The sequence below is a fragment of the Mobula hypostoma genome, chromosome 1, assembly GCF_963921235.1.
Source record: "Mobula hypostoma chromosome 1, sMobHyp1.1, whole genome shotgun sequence".
NCBI classification, from domain to species: Eukaryota; Metazoa; Chordata; class Chondrichthyes; order Myliobatiformes; family Myliobatidae; genus Mobula; species Mobula hypostoma.
The window spans coordinates 182,046,238-182,063,227 of record NC_086097.1 but is presented as its reverse complement, the minus strand read 5'-3'; the positions used below and the strand labels follow the sequence as shown (position 1 = coordinate 182,063,227).

At 42.0% G+C, this 16,990-nt stretch overlaps 1 protein-coding gene across 2 annotated transcripts in view; it reads right to left on the bottom strand.

Annotated features, from left to right (window-relative positions):
* LOC134353179 (arf-GAP with GTPase, ANK repeat and PH domain-containing protein 3-like) overlaps positions 1–16,990 on the bottom strand; it is a 545,439-nt gene that overhangs the window by 283,734 nt on the left and 244,715 nt on the right. The window lies entirely within an intron of this gene.

Below are 16,990 nucleotides of genomic sequence, written 5' to 3'. Positions count from 1 at the left end.
ATTATTTTTATTTGTATAGTTTGTCTCCTTTCTCACATTGATTCTTCATCAGTGTTGTCTGTTTATACATAGTTTTTGTAAAATTCTACTGTGTTTTTCCTGTAAATGCCTGCAAGAAAATGAATCTCGAGGTAGAATATGGTATCATACCTGTCTGTCTGATAATAAATTTACTTTGAACTCAGAAATTCCAAAGGGGGATCTTACAGAATATGAAGGGCAATTAAGTACAAGCATAAAGTAAGATTGTTCTCAAGGGACCAAGCACAGACAAAATGAATCACATTTCCTTCTGTAACTGTATTGATAATCTATGGGGAAGCACAGTTGACAAAGAGTGCCACAATGTCAGTTGTGCAGTTGTTCCTCAACACATTAAGTCTACCCTGTTGAGCAGGACTGAAAATCCAATATTGGAAAACAAGAAGGTTCTGCTCAGTGTCCTGAGGCCAATGTTTGTCCCTCTGCTATATCAATAAAACAAGGTGATCTGGCCATCATCCCATTGCTGTTTGTGGGACCTGCTGTCTCAATTCATTTCTCCCACATCATAAGAACTTACGCTCTTCACTTTATGTGAAGTGTTTTGGAATGTTGGGCCATGAAATGAGCTATGGAAATGCGAGCTCACTTGGACAATGAAATGAAGAACCTGGGATGGAAATCAATGCAGGCAAAATGTAATTCCCCACAATTCACTGAGCAATCCAGGAAATTCGCCTAGTGACCCAACCTTGTCCAAGGAATTTTAAACAGAATTAGCTGACTTACGACCATACAGTGAACAAACAAGGTGAGAATGCAAGCTACAAATACATTGTACAAGTATACAGCTTGCTGAAAGTGGCATCATAGGTAGGCAGTGTGGAGAAGAAAGCATTTAGCATGCTGGCCTTCAACAGTCAGGGCACGGAGTAAACGAGGTGGGACATTATGTTGCAGTTTTAAAGAAGAAAGTGAGACCACAACTAAAGTATTGTGTACAGTTTCAGTTGCCCCGCTATAGGATATACATCATTAAACTGGAAAAAGATGCAAAGATTTACAAGGATGTTACATGTATATAAGTGCCTGAGCCAACAGGAAAGGTTGATCAGAGAGGACTTCATTGCTGATTGAGATATGATCTTAGATGTTTATACAATCATGAGGGATATAAGCACAGTCCTTTTTCAGGGAAAGGCAACTACAAACAAGAAGGCATAGGTTTTAAGAAGGCAACGATAATCCCTGTGCCGAAGAAGAGCAAGGTGGTATGCCTGGATGACTATCGACCTGTGGCGCTGACAGCAATTGCTATGAAGTGCTTCGAGAGATTGGTTATGGCACACATCAACTACAGCCTACCAGTCAACCTCGACACTTTGCAGTTCGCCTACTGGAGCAACAGGTCAATGGCAGATGCCATCTCTCTGGCCCTACATTCCTCCTTAGAACACCTGGAGAATAAAGACGCATGTGTAAGGCTCCTTTTCATTGACTACAGCTCTGCCTTTAATACCATCATTCCAAATAAACTGATTCCTAAGCTCCGGAACCTGGGCCTTAGCACTCTGATCTGCAGCTGGATCTTCAACTTCCTCACAGACAGGACCCAGGCTGTAAAAATAGGGGACAAGCTCTCCTCTACAATCACTCTGAGCACCGGTGCCCCACAAGGCTGTGTACTCAGCCCCCTGCTGTACTCACTGTACACCCATGATTGTGTGGCCAAGTTTCCATCAAACTCAATATATAAGTTTGCTGATGACACAACAATTGTAGGCCGTATCTCGGGTAATGATGAGTTTGAGTACAGAGAGGAAATTAAGAACCTGGTGGCATGGTGCGAAGACAATAACCTATCCCTCAACGTCAGCAAGATGAAGGAATTGGTTGTTGACTTCAGAAGGCGTAGCGGACCGCACGACCCCATTTACATCGGTGGAACATGTCAAAAGCTTTAAGTTCCTCGGGGTCAATATCACAAATGACCTGACTTGGTCCAACCAAGCAGAGTCCACTACCAAGAAGGCCCACCAACACGTTTACTTCCTAAGAAGACAAAGAAATTTGGCCTGTCCCCTAAAATCGTCACTAATTTTTATAGATACACCGTAGAAAGCATTCTTCTAGGGTGCATCACAACCTGGTGCGGAAGTTATCCTGTCCAAGACCGGAAGAAGCTACAGAAGGTCGTGAACACAGCCCAGCACATCACACAAACCAATCTTCCGTCCTTGGACTCACTTTACACCGCATGCTGTCGGAGCAGTGCTGCCAGGATAATCACGGACACGACCCACCCAGCCAACACACTTTTCGTTCCTTTTCGCTTGGGGAGAAGGCTCAGGAGCTTGAAGACTCATACGGCCAGATTTGGGAACAGCTTCTTTCCAACCGTGATAAGACTGCTGAACGGATCCTGACCCGGATCTGGGCCGTACCCTCCAAATATCCAGACCTGCCTCTCGGTTTTTTTACACTACCTTACTTTCCATTTTTCTATTTTCTATTTATGATTTATAATTTAAATTTTTTAATATTTACTATCGATTTGTAATCCAGGGAGCACGAAGCACAGAATCAAATCAAATATCGCTGTGATGATTGTACGCTCTTGTATCAATTGTTTGGCGACAATAAAGGTTTAAGGTGAGAAGTGAAAGATTTGAAAAGGAGTTGAAGGGCAACTTTTTCATGCAGAGGGTGATGTATATATGGAATAGGCTACTGGAGACAGGCAAAACACCAATATTTAAAAGACATTTGGATAAGAGGGATGTAAGACCATCAGACATCAGGCAGGAAGTATTAGACTACCCGGGCATTGGGTCTGCTCTGCCATTCAATCATGGCCGAATTATTTTCCCCTCATGGGCCATTCTCAGCAAAAGTGTCTAGGTTAGTGCTCCCTTCCATGCTAAACTACTCTATGACTGTATACAAAATCTTGGGAGGCATGGACAGAGTGGATATGGAGTGGATGATTCCTTTTATGGGAGACTCTAGAACGAGGGGGTTACTGTTTAATAAAAATGATCACTCACTGAAGACAGAAATACAGTAAATACTTTTTCTCTCAGAGGAACACGATTCAATAAAACACAAGAACCGGTTCTTCAGCCCAACTTGTCCATGCCAAACAAGGTGCTACCTAAGTCAGTACCTCCTGCCATGTTTCGCATATATCCTTGCAACTTTCTTCTGAAACCATAAGACATAAAATTAGAGTTAGACCATTTAGTCCATTGAGTCCGCTCCACTATTTCATCATGGCTGATCCCAACTCCCAGTAAACCCCATACACCTGCCCTCTCACCATGTCCCTTGATGCCCCAAACAACTTCCGCTTTAAATATACCCACAGAAATGGCATCCACCGAAGCCTGTGGTAAAGCATTCCACAAATTCACCACTCTTTGGCTTAAAAAAAATCCTTCCTACTTCTGTTCTAAAAGGTTGCCCCTCAATTTTGAGGCTGTGCCCTCTAATTCTGGATACCCCACCAGAGGAAACATTCCTTCCACATCCACCCTATCTTTTCAATATTCAGTAGGTTTCAATGAGATCCTCCAACATTTTTCTAAGTTCCAGTGACTACAGATCCAAAACTACCAAACACTCCTATGTTAACACCTTCATTCCAGGAATCATCCTCATGAACATCCTCTGGACTCCCTCCAATAACAACTCATCCTTTCTGAGACAAGGGGCCCAAAACTGTTGACAATACTCCAAGTATGTTATAAATCCTCAGCATTATCTCCTTGTTTTTATATTCTATTCCCCTTGAAATAAATGCCAACTTTTCACTTGCCTTCTTTACCACAGACTCAACCTATGAATTAACCTTCTGGAAGTCTTGTACGAGGACTCCCCATGTCCCTTTGCACCTCTGATGTTTGAATTTTCTCCTCATTTAGATAACAGTCTGCACTATTGTTCCTTTTACCAAAATGTATTATCATACGTTTCCCAACAATGTATTCCATCTGCCATGTTTTTGCCCATTCTTCCAATTTGCCTAAGTCTTGCTGCAATCATATTGCTTCCTCAGCACTACCTACTCCTCCATATCATCCACAAACTTTGTCACAAAGTCATCAATTCCATTATCCAACTCGCTGACAATGTGAAAGGTAGCAGTCCCAATACTGAGCCGTGAGGAACACCTCTGGCAGCCAAACAGAAAAGACCCCCTTCATTCCCACTCGCTGCCTCCTGCCGGTCAGCCTTTCCGCTATCCATGCCAGTATCCTTCCTGTAATGCCATCGGATTTTATCTTGTTAAGCAGCCTCAAGTGTAGCATCTTGTCAAATGCCTTCCGAAAATCTAAGTAAATGACATCCACTGCTTCTCCAAGTACCCCAAAACCTTGTCATTACTAATAGACTCCAACATTTTCCCAACCACTATTAGGCTAACTGGCCTATAATTTCCTTTCTTTTGCCTTCCTCCTTTCTTAAAAAGTGAAGTGACATTTGCAATTTTCCATTTCTCCGGGACTATGCCAGCATCAAGTGATTCTTGAAAGATCATGACCAATGTATCCATTATCTCTTCAGCAAACTCTCTCAGGACTCTGGGATGCAGTCCATTTGGTGCAGGTAGCTTGTCCACCTTAAGATCTTTCAGTTTACCTCGCACTTTTCCTTTGTAATAGCAATGACACTCATTCCTGCTCTGACTCTCACAAACCTCTGGGATAGAGCTAGTGTGTTACACAGTGAAGACAGAAACCAAGTACTTAATAAATTCATCTGTCATTTCTTTGTCCTCACCAGCATCATTTTCCAGTGGTCCAATATCAACTTTCACCTCTCTTTAATTCTTTATATAACTGAAAAAACTTACAGTATTCTGCTTTACATTATAGGCTAGTTTGCCCTTGTATTTCCGCTTTACCCTTCTTAAAGCCCTTTTTAGTTGTCTTTTGTTGGATTTTAAAACTTTCCCAATCATCCAGCTCACTTTTGCAATCTTATATGCCCTTTCCTTGGCTTTTATATCTACCATAACTTCCCTCGTCAGCCACGGTTGCCTAGCCCTGCCATTTGAGAACTTCTTCTGTGGGGCCTTGTGAACTATTCCTAGAAACTTCAGGCACCTCTGTTCTGCCATCATCCCCACCGTTCTTCATAGTCTGATGGATCCAAACTCACTCTACTTTAAAGACAGTACTGTATAGATTGATACTTGATGAACTACAGAATGATAGGTTATTTGGGAAGGCAAGAATGCAGAGCTGAGGTTATAATCAGATTGAGCACAATCTTATTGAGCTGTCAAGTTGGTTTGAAGGGGCAGCTAGGCGATACTTGCTCTGAATCCAAGTTTGCACTAATCTTTGGATATTCACTGTTGATCCTGCCACTTCTCTGGTGCATGCACTATAACTTCCTGTTCTTTTCCAAAATAACGCACCTGCTTTACAAACTGCACCTATGCTCTGGACAAGAACACCACCCAAGTATCTCCCTGTCTAGCCAGTGTACTGGCAGCCAGTACGAAAGCTAGAGAGAAAGACAAAAGTTCCTGGACAAGAGCAGTGGTTCACTCAGCTACTCCAAGAACACAAAGGGGAAACCAGCGGTTAGAGATAACCTCAGTCCCAAACACCAGAGATTCTGCAGATTCTGGAAATCCAGAGTAACATGCACAAGCTGCTGAATGAGCTCAGTAGGTCAGGCTGCATCTATGGAAAAGAATAAAGAGTCAAAAGTTTGGGCCAAGACCCTTCATCAGGACTGGAATGACTGGGGGAAGAGGCCAGAATGAGAAGGTAGGGGGAGAAGGAAGAGTACAAGCTAGAAGGTATAGGTAAACCTAGATCAGGGGGATGGTTGGTGAGTGGAGGAGAGAGGATGAAGTGAGAAGCTGGGAAGTGATAAGGTGGAAAAGGTAAAGGGCTAAAGAAGAAGGAATTCTGATAGGAGAAGAGAATGGAACAAGAGAGAAAGGGAAGGAGAAGGGGCATCAGAGGGAGGTTCTCAAGTACCATCGCTCTGTCCACAACAAGCAGGATTTCCTTGTGGCCAACCATTTTAATTCCACTGCCCATTCACATTTGGGCATGTCGGTCCTTGGCCTCCTCTACTGCCACGATGAGGCCACTCTCAGGTTCTGTCCGGGTAATCTCCAAGCTGAAAGCATGAACATCAATTTTTCTAACTGTCAGTAATTTTTCCCCCTCCCGCCTTCTCTCTTTTTCCATTCCCCGTTTTGGCTCCCTTCTTACCCCTTCTCTTCTTCTATTATGTCTCTGTAGTGCGCCTCCTCCTTGCCTTTCTTCCGTGGTCCACTTTCCTCTCTTATCCCGATTCCTTCACCTTTACCTTTTCCACCTATCACCTACCAGCTTCTCACTTCACCCCATTCACCCCCTTTACCCACTTACCTTCTTCCTTACTGGTTTGATCGCTCACCTTCTAGCTTGTACTCCTTCCCCTCTCCCACCCCCACTATCTTATTCTGGCTTCTTCCCCCTTCTTTTCCCATCCTAATGAAGAGCCTTGGCCTAAAAATCAACTTGTTATTCCTTTCTACAGATACTGCCTGACTTGATGAGTACCTCCAAAATTTTGTGTGATTACCTCAGTCCCCCCCCCACCCACCCAGCCAGGTGAGAAGGGTGACTTCCATTCACCTGCTGTACTCAATGTGTGCACCCAATAACAACATGCAAGTTCAGAGCAGAAATTGGCCAGTTGGCTCCTCAAGCCTGCTTAACAATTCAATAAACTCCTGTATATTGTAATCTCAAGTCTGCATTGCTGTTAGTAACCATCAACCTGATGTTCATCAAGCATCTATCTGGGCTCCTAGTGACCTCTAGTGATCAGAACCTGAACTGCACTCTCAGGCAATAGCCTGAACAGCAATCAGTGGGAAAATGGAAGCACTTATTCATTAAGTGCAAGTAATTCCAGGACTGGAACATTACCAATTTCACAGTCTCAAGTCTGAAATAACTTAAGACTGGGGAGCAGCAGGGAATACCTGGAGCCTCACCTTTGGACATCAAAACAGTGAAATGTGCTGTTTGCAATAACGGCCAACATAGTGCGAGGATAGGGGCAGTCCATGTCACTATGCTTCGGGTGGCAACATAGCTTGCCCACAACTTACTAGCTCAAACCAGCACACTTTTTTGGAATATGGGATGAAACTTCAGCACCCAGAGGAAACCAATGCAGTCACAGGGCAAACCTACAAACTGCTTACAGACAGCGATGGGAATTGAACCAAGATCAGTGTTCACTGACATTGTAAAGCATTGTACTAACCACAATACTACTGTGCCTCCCCTCTAGGCCTTCTACCAATTAATACTACAACCTGTGCTTACTGGACCCTCTGCAAGGGAAGGTAGGTTGCAGTGGCCCCATATATAATATTGCATTCAACTCTGGTCAGCCCTTTATCAGAAGCTTGTGAAAGATTTAGAGAGGGTGCAGAAGAAGTTTACTACATTTCTGCCTGGGTTAGAATGAATGTGGTATAAGTTTGGACACACTCGGGCCGTTTTCTCTGGAGTGGAAGCTGAGGAGAGACCCAAAACATCAACTGCACTTCTTTCCATAGATGCTACCAGGCCTGCTGAGTTCCTCCAGCATTTTGTGTGTGTTGCTTGGATTTCCAGCATCTGCAGATTTTCTCTTGTTTGTGATTAGATGCTGAGCATGTTGGGACTGTTTATTATTGAAGTTAGAGAATGAGGAATGACAATAGAGAAATCATGAAGGACACAGATAAGGTGAATGTGCACAGTCTTCTTCTCAGGGTTGGGGAATCTGGAACTAGATAGCATAAATTTAATAGGAACCTGAGGGGTAACATTTTTAGCCAGAAGTAGTCTGTATTTGAAATGCGCTACCAGATGAAGTGATTGAGGTAGATACATTAATATGTTTAAAACTTATTTGGACAGGTATATGTGTAGGAAAGGTTTAAGACCATAAGATACAGGAGCAGAATTGGGCCATCCAGCACATCAAGTCTGTTCCACCATTTCATCATGCCTGTTTCATCATGCTTTTCTTGTGAATACTGTTTATATGATGCTATGTACCTGTGATGCTGCTGCTAGTAATTTTCTGTTGCATCTGTGTCTACATGTTCTTGTATTGGCATTGGTTTATTATTGTCACATTACCGAGATAGAGTGAAAACTTGATTGCATACTGCTACTAAAGATCAAATCATTACCAAATGCATTGAGCTAGAATAAGGTAAAACAATAACAATGCAGTATAAAAGGTAAAAGCTACTGAACCTGTGCAGTGCAGATAAACAATAAAATGCAAGATCATAACAACTGTGAGGCAACAAATCCATCTTATCGTACAAGAGGTCCATTCAGGACGCTGGTAACAGGAGGGCAGAAGCTGCCTTTGAGCCTGGTGGAACATGCTTTCATGCTTTTGTATTTTCTGCCTGATGGGAAAGGAGAGAAGAGAGACTGTCTGGAGTAGGTAGGTTCTTTGATATGTCGGCTGCTTTACTGAGGCAACAAGAAGAGTAGACAGAACATATGATATTGCACTTGACTTTGACCTGTTTACTTTGCTCCAAAGAAAATGATTCCCATCAGGACAAAAGTTCTTCATTGCTGTAATCAACAAGGGAAGAGGCTGAAGGTTAGGAATCACATTTCATTTAAGTGCTTCTTTGGCTGACTCTTTTTTGGAGCTGATTACAGAACAGCTACCAACTGTGCAGTAAATTATCTATCACCCTTCATTCTGATGCCCATTGTTGGAAGCTGTAGAGGTGGATACAATTATAACATTTAAAAAGACAAAATTCAAAGTAAATTTATTATCAAAGTGTGTATATTGTATACTTGCAAGCATTTACTGGGGAAAAAAAAACAATAGAATTTTATGAAAACCATATAAACAACAAATACTGACAAACACTCTAATTTGCAAAAGACAAACTGTGCAAATAAAAAATAAAATTGAGAACATAAATTGTATAGAGTCTTTGAAAGTGTGTCAGTAGTTTGTAGAATCAATTCAGAGTTGAGTATTGTGAAGTTATCCATGCCAGTTCAGGTGTCTGATGTTGAAGGGTAATAACCGTTCCAAGAACCTGGTGGTGTAGAACATAAGGCACCTGTACCACCTTCCCAATGGCTGTACCTAAAAGAGAACATGACCTGGATAGTGGGCATCCTTTATAACGGATGCTGCTTTTTTGTGGTAGCGTTTGTTATAGATGTGCTCAATAGTGGGAAGGACTTTTCCTGTGACAAACTAGGCTGTATCCACCACTTTTTGTCGGCTTTTGGGCATTGATGTATCCATACCAGGCCATGATGCAACCAGTTAGGATACTCTCCACTGTGCATCTATAGAAGTTGGTCAAAATTTTTGGTGACATGCTGAATCTATACAAAGTTCTGAGAAATTAGAGGCACGGCGGTGCCTTCTTTGTAATGGCACTTACATGCTGGTCACAGGACAGATCTTCTGAAATGATAATGCCAACGATTTTAAAGTTAATGACCCTCTCCACCTCCAATCTTCCAATGGGGACTGGCTCATGGACTTCCAGCTTCTTCGTTCTGTAGTCAATAATCAGCTCTTTAGCTTTGCTGACATTGAATGATATCTTGTTGTTGTGGCACCACTCAACCAGATTTTCAATCTCCCTCCTATACGGCAATACGTCACCACCTTTGATTTGGCCAACAACAGTGGTGTTGTCAGCAAACACAAATATGGCATTAGAGCTGTATGTAGTCACAGAATCATAAGTATCAGGTGAGTACAGCAGGGGGTTATGCACATAGCTTTGTGGTGCACCTGGTCTGATGGTGATTATGGAAGAGATGCTGCTGCCAATCCCTATGAGCTGAGGTTTACCAGTAAGGAAATCAAGGATCCAATTTCACAGGGAGGTATCAAAGTCCAGGTTTCGGAGCTTAGTGATGAGGTTCAAGTCATGGATGGGAAAGGTTTCAAGAGATATAGGCCAAACAAACACAAATGGGCACACTCAGGAAGGTACCTTGGTTGGCATGGACAAGTTGGGCCAAAGAGCCTGTTTCTATGCTGTATTACTAATGATTCTAGAAACCAATTGCATTACCCGTAACAACTCTGATGTGTAAAGCGTACAAGATTGCTGATGACAAAAGGTAGGTAGAAGTATAGGCTTTGAGGAGGGTGCAGAGATACTTCATGGGGTTATATGGAGTCTTGAGTGAATGGGCAAAGACAATGCTAATAGAGATAATGTGGAAAAATGCAGAACATCTACTTCACTGTGAAATATTAAAACAAAAAATATTTTAATGCTACATGATTGAAATATGTTGGTATTCAGAGGGACCTAGTTATTCTTGTACATAAACCTTTAAAATCAGCATATAGATCCAGTAATCAATTATGAAGACAAAGCGTGCTGGCCTTTATTGTAAAAAAATGTTTTGGATCAAGGTTCCTCACTCCAATAATAGAGTCCTGGTGAGACTTTATCGGGACTATTGCAGGTAGGTCAAGTTCAAACTGCCTGCAGACACTACCCAAGTGTCTATGTAAGCTCCCTCGCAATAACTGAAAACTATAGCCACATTCCACATGTTCATCAAATATTACTATCCATCGATCTAAAAGAGTGTGGATAACTATATTTACTTGGGAGATAGATACAGAGACTATAGAAATGAGGGAAAGTGGCATCAACTTCATGGACCCTGTACAGATTCAAAGGAGGTGGTGTTTCTTGCCCTGAGGCAAATCAGGGTGGATAAATCCCCAGGGCTAGACAAGGTTTTCCTTCAGACCCGACGGGAGGCAAGCGTGGAAATTGCTGTGGCCTTAGCAGAGATATTTGAAACATCCTTAGCGACAGGAGAGGTCCAGAAGATTGGAGGATAGCCAATGTTGTTCTGCTGTGTAAATAAAAAAACGGAAACCAGGAAATTATAGGCCAGTGAGTCTGATATCAGTTGTGGGAAAGTTATGGGAAAGTATTCTCAGGAACCAAGTATATAAGATTTGGATGGACATGGACTGATTAAGGATAGTTAGCATGGCTTAGTGCATGGTAGGTCATGTCTAACCAACCTTATAGAGCTTTTCGAGGAAGTTACCAGGAAAAAGGATGACAGCAAGGCAGTGAATGTTGTCTACATGGATTTTAGTAAGGCATTTGACAAGGTCCTGCATAGGAGGCTGGTCAAGAAGATTCAGTCACTCAGCATTCAGGATGTGGTAGTAAATCGGATTAGACATTAGCTTTGTGGGAGAAGCCAAAGAATGATCATAGAGGGTTGCCTCTGACTGGAGGCCTGTGACTAGTGGTGTGTCACCAGGATTCGATGCTGCGTTATTTGTTGTTTGTCATCTATATCAATAATATGGTTGACAATGTGGTTAACTAGACCTGCAAGTTTGCAGCTGACACAAAGATTGGGGGCGTAGTGGACAGTGAGAAAGGCTATTATAGCATGCAGAGAGATCTGAATCAGCTGGAAAAATAGGCGGAAGAATGGCAGACAGAATTAATGCAGACAAGTGCAAGTTTTTTGCACTTCAGTAGAACCAACCAGGAAAGGTCTTACACAGTGAATAGTAGGGCACTGAGGGATCTGGGAATACAGGTACATAATTCATTGAAAGTCACGTCACAGGTAGATAGTGTTGTAAAGAAAGTTTTTGGCACAATGACCTTCAATGTATTGAGTACAGAAAATGGGATGTTATGTTTAAGTATAAAACGTGGTGAGGCCTAATTTGGAGTATTATGTGCAGTTCTGGTCATCTACCTACAGGAAAGATGTAAACAAAGTTGAAAGAATACAGAGAAAATTTACAAGGACATTGCCGAGTCTGTAGGACCTGCGTTATAAGGGAAGATTAAATAGGTTAGAACTGTATTCTTTGGAATGTAAAAGATTGAGAGGAGATACAATAGAAGTATTAAAAACTATGAGAGGTATAGATAGGGCAAATACAAGCAGGTTTTTCCCACTGAGATTAAGTGGGACTACAACCAAAGGACATGGATTAATGGTGAAAGGTGAGGAGTTTAAGGGGAACATGAGGGGAATCTTCTTCACTCGGAGAGTGGTGAGATTGTAGAATGAGCTACCAGCAAAGGTGGTGCACGCAAGCTCAATTTTAATGTTTAAGAGAAGTTTGCATTGGTACATGGATAGTAGGAATATGGAGGGGTATGGTCCAGGTGCAGGTCAATGGGAGTAGGCAGTTTAAATGGTTTCAGCATGGACCAGATGGCCAAAGGGCCTGTTTCTGTGTTGTACTTCTCTAAGACTCTATGAGACAGAGAAAATTATTTAGCATTCACCGAAACCAGGTCTCCAAATGAAATGGAATAGTTCTATGATTAACAGTGAGTGAATAAGCTGAGGTACACCTGTCTTCAGACAAGATTAACATGGAGCAGAAACCAAAAACAGAGAGTAAACAGAGGTGGACTTTCCCCATTTGCCCGCATGCCAAATGGACCTGGCTCCCAACAATGATCACCAACACCTTGTCTTCTTCCTTCTCCTGTGATGCAGTTTATGCAGCCATTTTGCTTCCACAAACATCATGTCTCCATCAAAAACTTCCCTTTGCAAAGCTACTTGTGCTTGCAACACTCCACAGCATTGCTAAACCAGAAAATCTAGCATTCACTTGATCCTTGAGTGCTATACACCAACAGGGTCCTTGTCAACACACAGCGCTCCAAACAAACTGGCCATTGATAAGAAACCAGGTTATATTTATGGTTCAAAATTGACAAATTCCCCAGCCTTTGCTTTAGGATCACAATCACTGTCAGTGCTTTTGCTATCAAGTCACAGTACAAACACAACTTTAAACTTAAAAAAAGACCTGACATATGGACACGAGTTCTGCCAAAGTATCCCATTTATGAACTACCAACGGTTTCTCTTATACACATGACTGTGTGGCCAGGCATAGCTCAACCACCATCTATAAATTTGCTGACAATACAAACATTGTAGGTAGAATCTTAGGTGGTGACGAGAGAGTATACAGGAGTGAGATGTGCCAACTAGTGGAGTGATGTCACAGCAACAACCTGGCACTCAACGTCAGTAAGACGAAAGAGCTGATTGTGGACTTCAAGAAGGGTAAGACGAAGGAACACATACCAATCTTCATAGTGGGATCAGAAGTGGAAAGAGTGAGCAGCTTCAAATTCATCAGATTATCAGCACCCAATTGCCCACCATTGAGAACATCTACCATAAACGCTGCCTGGGCAGGGCGAAAAGCATTATCAAGGATGCATCTCACCCTAACCATGGACTTTTTATTCTCCTAGCATCCGGTAGGCACTACAGGAGCCTCCGCTCCTGGACCAGCAGGCACAGGAAGTGCTTCTTCCCTGAGGCTGTGACCCTGCTGAACCTCACATCACAGCGCTAAACAGTATTGCACCCATATTGTACTGTCTCAGTACTTTTATATTTGTATGCTGTAGCACTTACTTTTTATTTGCAGTTATTTTGGAAATAACACTATGCTTTGCATTTCTGGTTAGATGCTAACTGCATTTCATTGGCTTTGTATCTGTACTTGGCACAATGACAATAATGTTGAATCTAATCTAATCTAACCTAAGATCCTGGATGTCAAGATCTCTGAGGATCTAACCTGGTCCCAACATATCGATGTTGTTGTAAAGAAGGCAAGACAGCGGCTATACTTTATTAGGAGATTGAACAGATTTGGCATGTCAACAAATACACTCAAAAGCTTCTATAGCTGTACCGTGGAGAGCATTCTGACAGGCTGCATCACTCTCTGGTATGGAGGAGCTGCTGTACAGAACCGAAAGAAGCTGCAGAACGTTGTAAATCTCCATTTTGGGTATGAGCCTATAAAGTACCTAGGACATCTTCAGAAAGGCAGCATCCATTATTAAGGACCTTCAGCACCCAGGGTATTCCCTTTTCTCATTGTTAACATCAGGAAGGAGGTATAGAAGCCTGAAGGCACACACTCAGCAATTCAGGAACAGCTTCTTTCCCTCTGCCATTCGATTCCTAAATGGATATTGAAACTTTGGACATTACCTCACTTTTTTTTAAATATACAGTATTTCTGTTTTTGCACATTTTTTAAAAATCTCTTCAATATTATTTATTTGTTTATTTGTTTATTTATTATTTGTTTATTTGTTTGTTTATTGATTTATTTGTTTAATTTTTTTCTCAGCTAGATAATGTATTGCATTGACCTGCTGCTGCTAAGTTAACAAATTTCACATCACATGCTGGTGATAATAAATCTGATTCTTTCCACAGATGCTGCTTGACCTGCTTAGTATTTTCAATACTTTGTGCTTATTGTGCCCTATCCAATGCCTCTCCAGCAGCTAATTCTCAAATTCTAACACTGAGACTTCCTGACCAACTACACAAATCCTTCTGATCTACATTAGACCTACACTTGCAGATTGGACCACAGGACCAAGACGAGGTCACTGAGCCTCTCAAATTATTTTTGATTCAATTCAATTATCACCAATATGTACATTAAAACCATATATCTACCTTAATTCTGCAAATATTAACAATGTTATTTCTTTATTTAGGGATACAGTGCAGAACAGGCCCCCCCCCCCACAAGCCACAGCGCCCAGCAACCCATCTATTTAAGCTTAGCCTAATCACAGGACAATTCACTGTGACCAATTAACCTACTGCCTAGTACATCTTTGGACTGTGGAAGCAAACAGGAGCACTTGGAGGAAACACACATGGTCACATTACTATTGATGCACGCATGACTGGGTACCTGGTTATTATAAACTGAGGGTATAATTCCAACACAGCAAGGGCAGTGACCACCAAGCCTGCTCAGACATAACTGCACAGATATAAGGTTGTCAATTTGGAGTCTCTTTTCAAGCTTCATCTATATCTGCTCTGTTCCATAGCAGTGACTGACAATTTCCATACAAGAGTAGGGATGTCATGTTGTAGTTGCATGAAAGTATTGCATTTGGCTCTGATCACCACACTACAGAAGGATATGGTAGCAATACAGACAGTGGGGAGGGTGTTGCCTGAAAAAGTGGAGACAACAGATAGCAACATACATCAAAGTTGCTGGTGAACGCAGCAGGCCAAGCAGCATCTATAGGAAGAGGTGCAGTCGACGTTTCAGGCCGAGACCCTTCGTCAGGACAAAGGGTCTCGGCCTGAAACGTCAACTGCACCTCTTCCTATAGATGCTGCTTGGCCTGCTGCGTTCACCAGCAACTTTGATGTATGTTGCTTGAATTTCCAGCATCTGCAGAATTCCTGTTGTTTGCGAGACAACAACAGGGGGTTTATTCACAATAACGTTGGAGACTGAAGGGTAAATTTATAGATATTTATAAAGTTGTGAGAGGCATGAGTAGAATAGTTAAGTATTTTTCACAGGACTTGGGAGTCCAGAACTAGAGAGCACAGGGTTAAGATGAGAGGGAAGAAATTTAAAGGAAATCTGAGAAGTAAGCTTTCCCACAGAGGATGGTAAATATACTACACAAGCTGCAAGAGACAGGTACAATAATAATATCTTAAAGGTATTTGGACAGGTAATTGGCTAGAAAAGGCATAGGTTTAATACAGGACAACGGAATTGGCATGGATAGGCACCATTGCTGGCATGGATGAGGATGGCCGAGAGACCTGTTTCTGTGCCTGTACAACTCAATGATTCTATGATGAGGAATTCATTTCAGTCTAACATTATATCTTCATTCATCACTCCCCATCACCCCACTAGTTTTCCCTTAATCTCCTCTCCCCATTTCATCCACATACTAATATACAAGAAGCAATTTACAATGACGAATTAACACACCAACCCACACGTCTTTATGGCGAATACCGACAGCATTGGAGGTCATGATCGAACTCAGGTCCCTGAGGCTGTGAAGCAGCAGCTCCACAAGCCTCACCACTGTGCTCTTGTTCAGTGTTGATAAGCCTGCTGATCCCCCTTACCCAATCAGTACATTACCTCAAAGTTCAAAGTAAGTTTATTACCAAGGTACATATATGTCACCAAATACTACTCTGACTCTGAGATTTATTTTCTTGGGGGTGTTCACACTAGGTACAAAGACAAGCAATAGAATAAATGAAAAAATATACACAAACAAAGCCAAATCTGCACAAACTTCTAAGAAAGTAGCGGCACTGCCATGCCTTCTTTGTAGTGGCATTCACATGCTGGTCCCAGGACAGATCCTTTGAAATGATAATGCCAAGCAATTTAAAGTTACGAATCCTCTGATGAGATCTGGCTCATGGACCTTTGGTTTCCTCCTCCTGTAGTTAATAATCAGCTCTTTGGTTTTGCTGATGTTGAGTTAGAGATTGTTGTTGTTGCATCATTCAACTAGATCTTCTACCTCCCTCCAATATGCTGACTCATCACTACCTTTGACTCAGCCAATAAACATCAGCAAATGTAAATATGGCATTGAAGTTGTACATTATAAGTATAAAGCAAGTAGAGCAGGGGGCTAAGCACACAGCCTTGTGCTGCACCTTGCTGATTGTGATTGTGGAGGAGATGTTTTTGCCAATCCGAACTGACTACGATCTGCAAGTGAGGAAATCGAGGATCCAGTTGCACAAGGAGGTATTGATGCCTAGGTCTTGGAGCTTACTAATTAGTTTTGGTGGGATAATAGTGTTGAATGCAGAGCTATAGTCAATGAAGAGCATGTTTATGTATGCACGTTTGCTGTCCAGATGTTCCAGCTCACTAGAAACTCAGATGTGCCTGAGCTCCTAGTGAACAGTGACAGTAGATGGTGTCTAAATTAAAACAGAAAGTTCTGAAAACCCTCAGTAGACAGATATACAATATAGAGCTCCAATGAACGGTGAGGCAGACAACAATCGTCTTCAGGGCATACAGACAGGGTAGTAAACAGGTGGCAGGAGTATGCTGGGATATATCAGAGAGTTATATTTTGGTCGAATGAAACCTGTGACCATTCGAACGA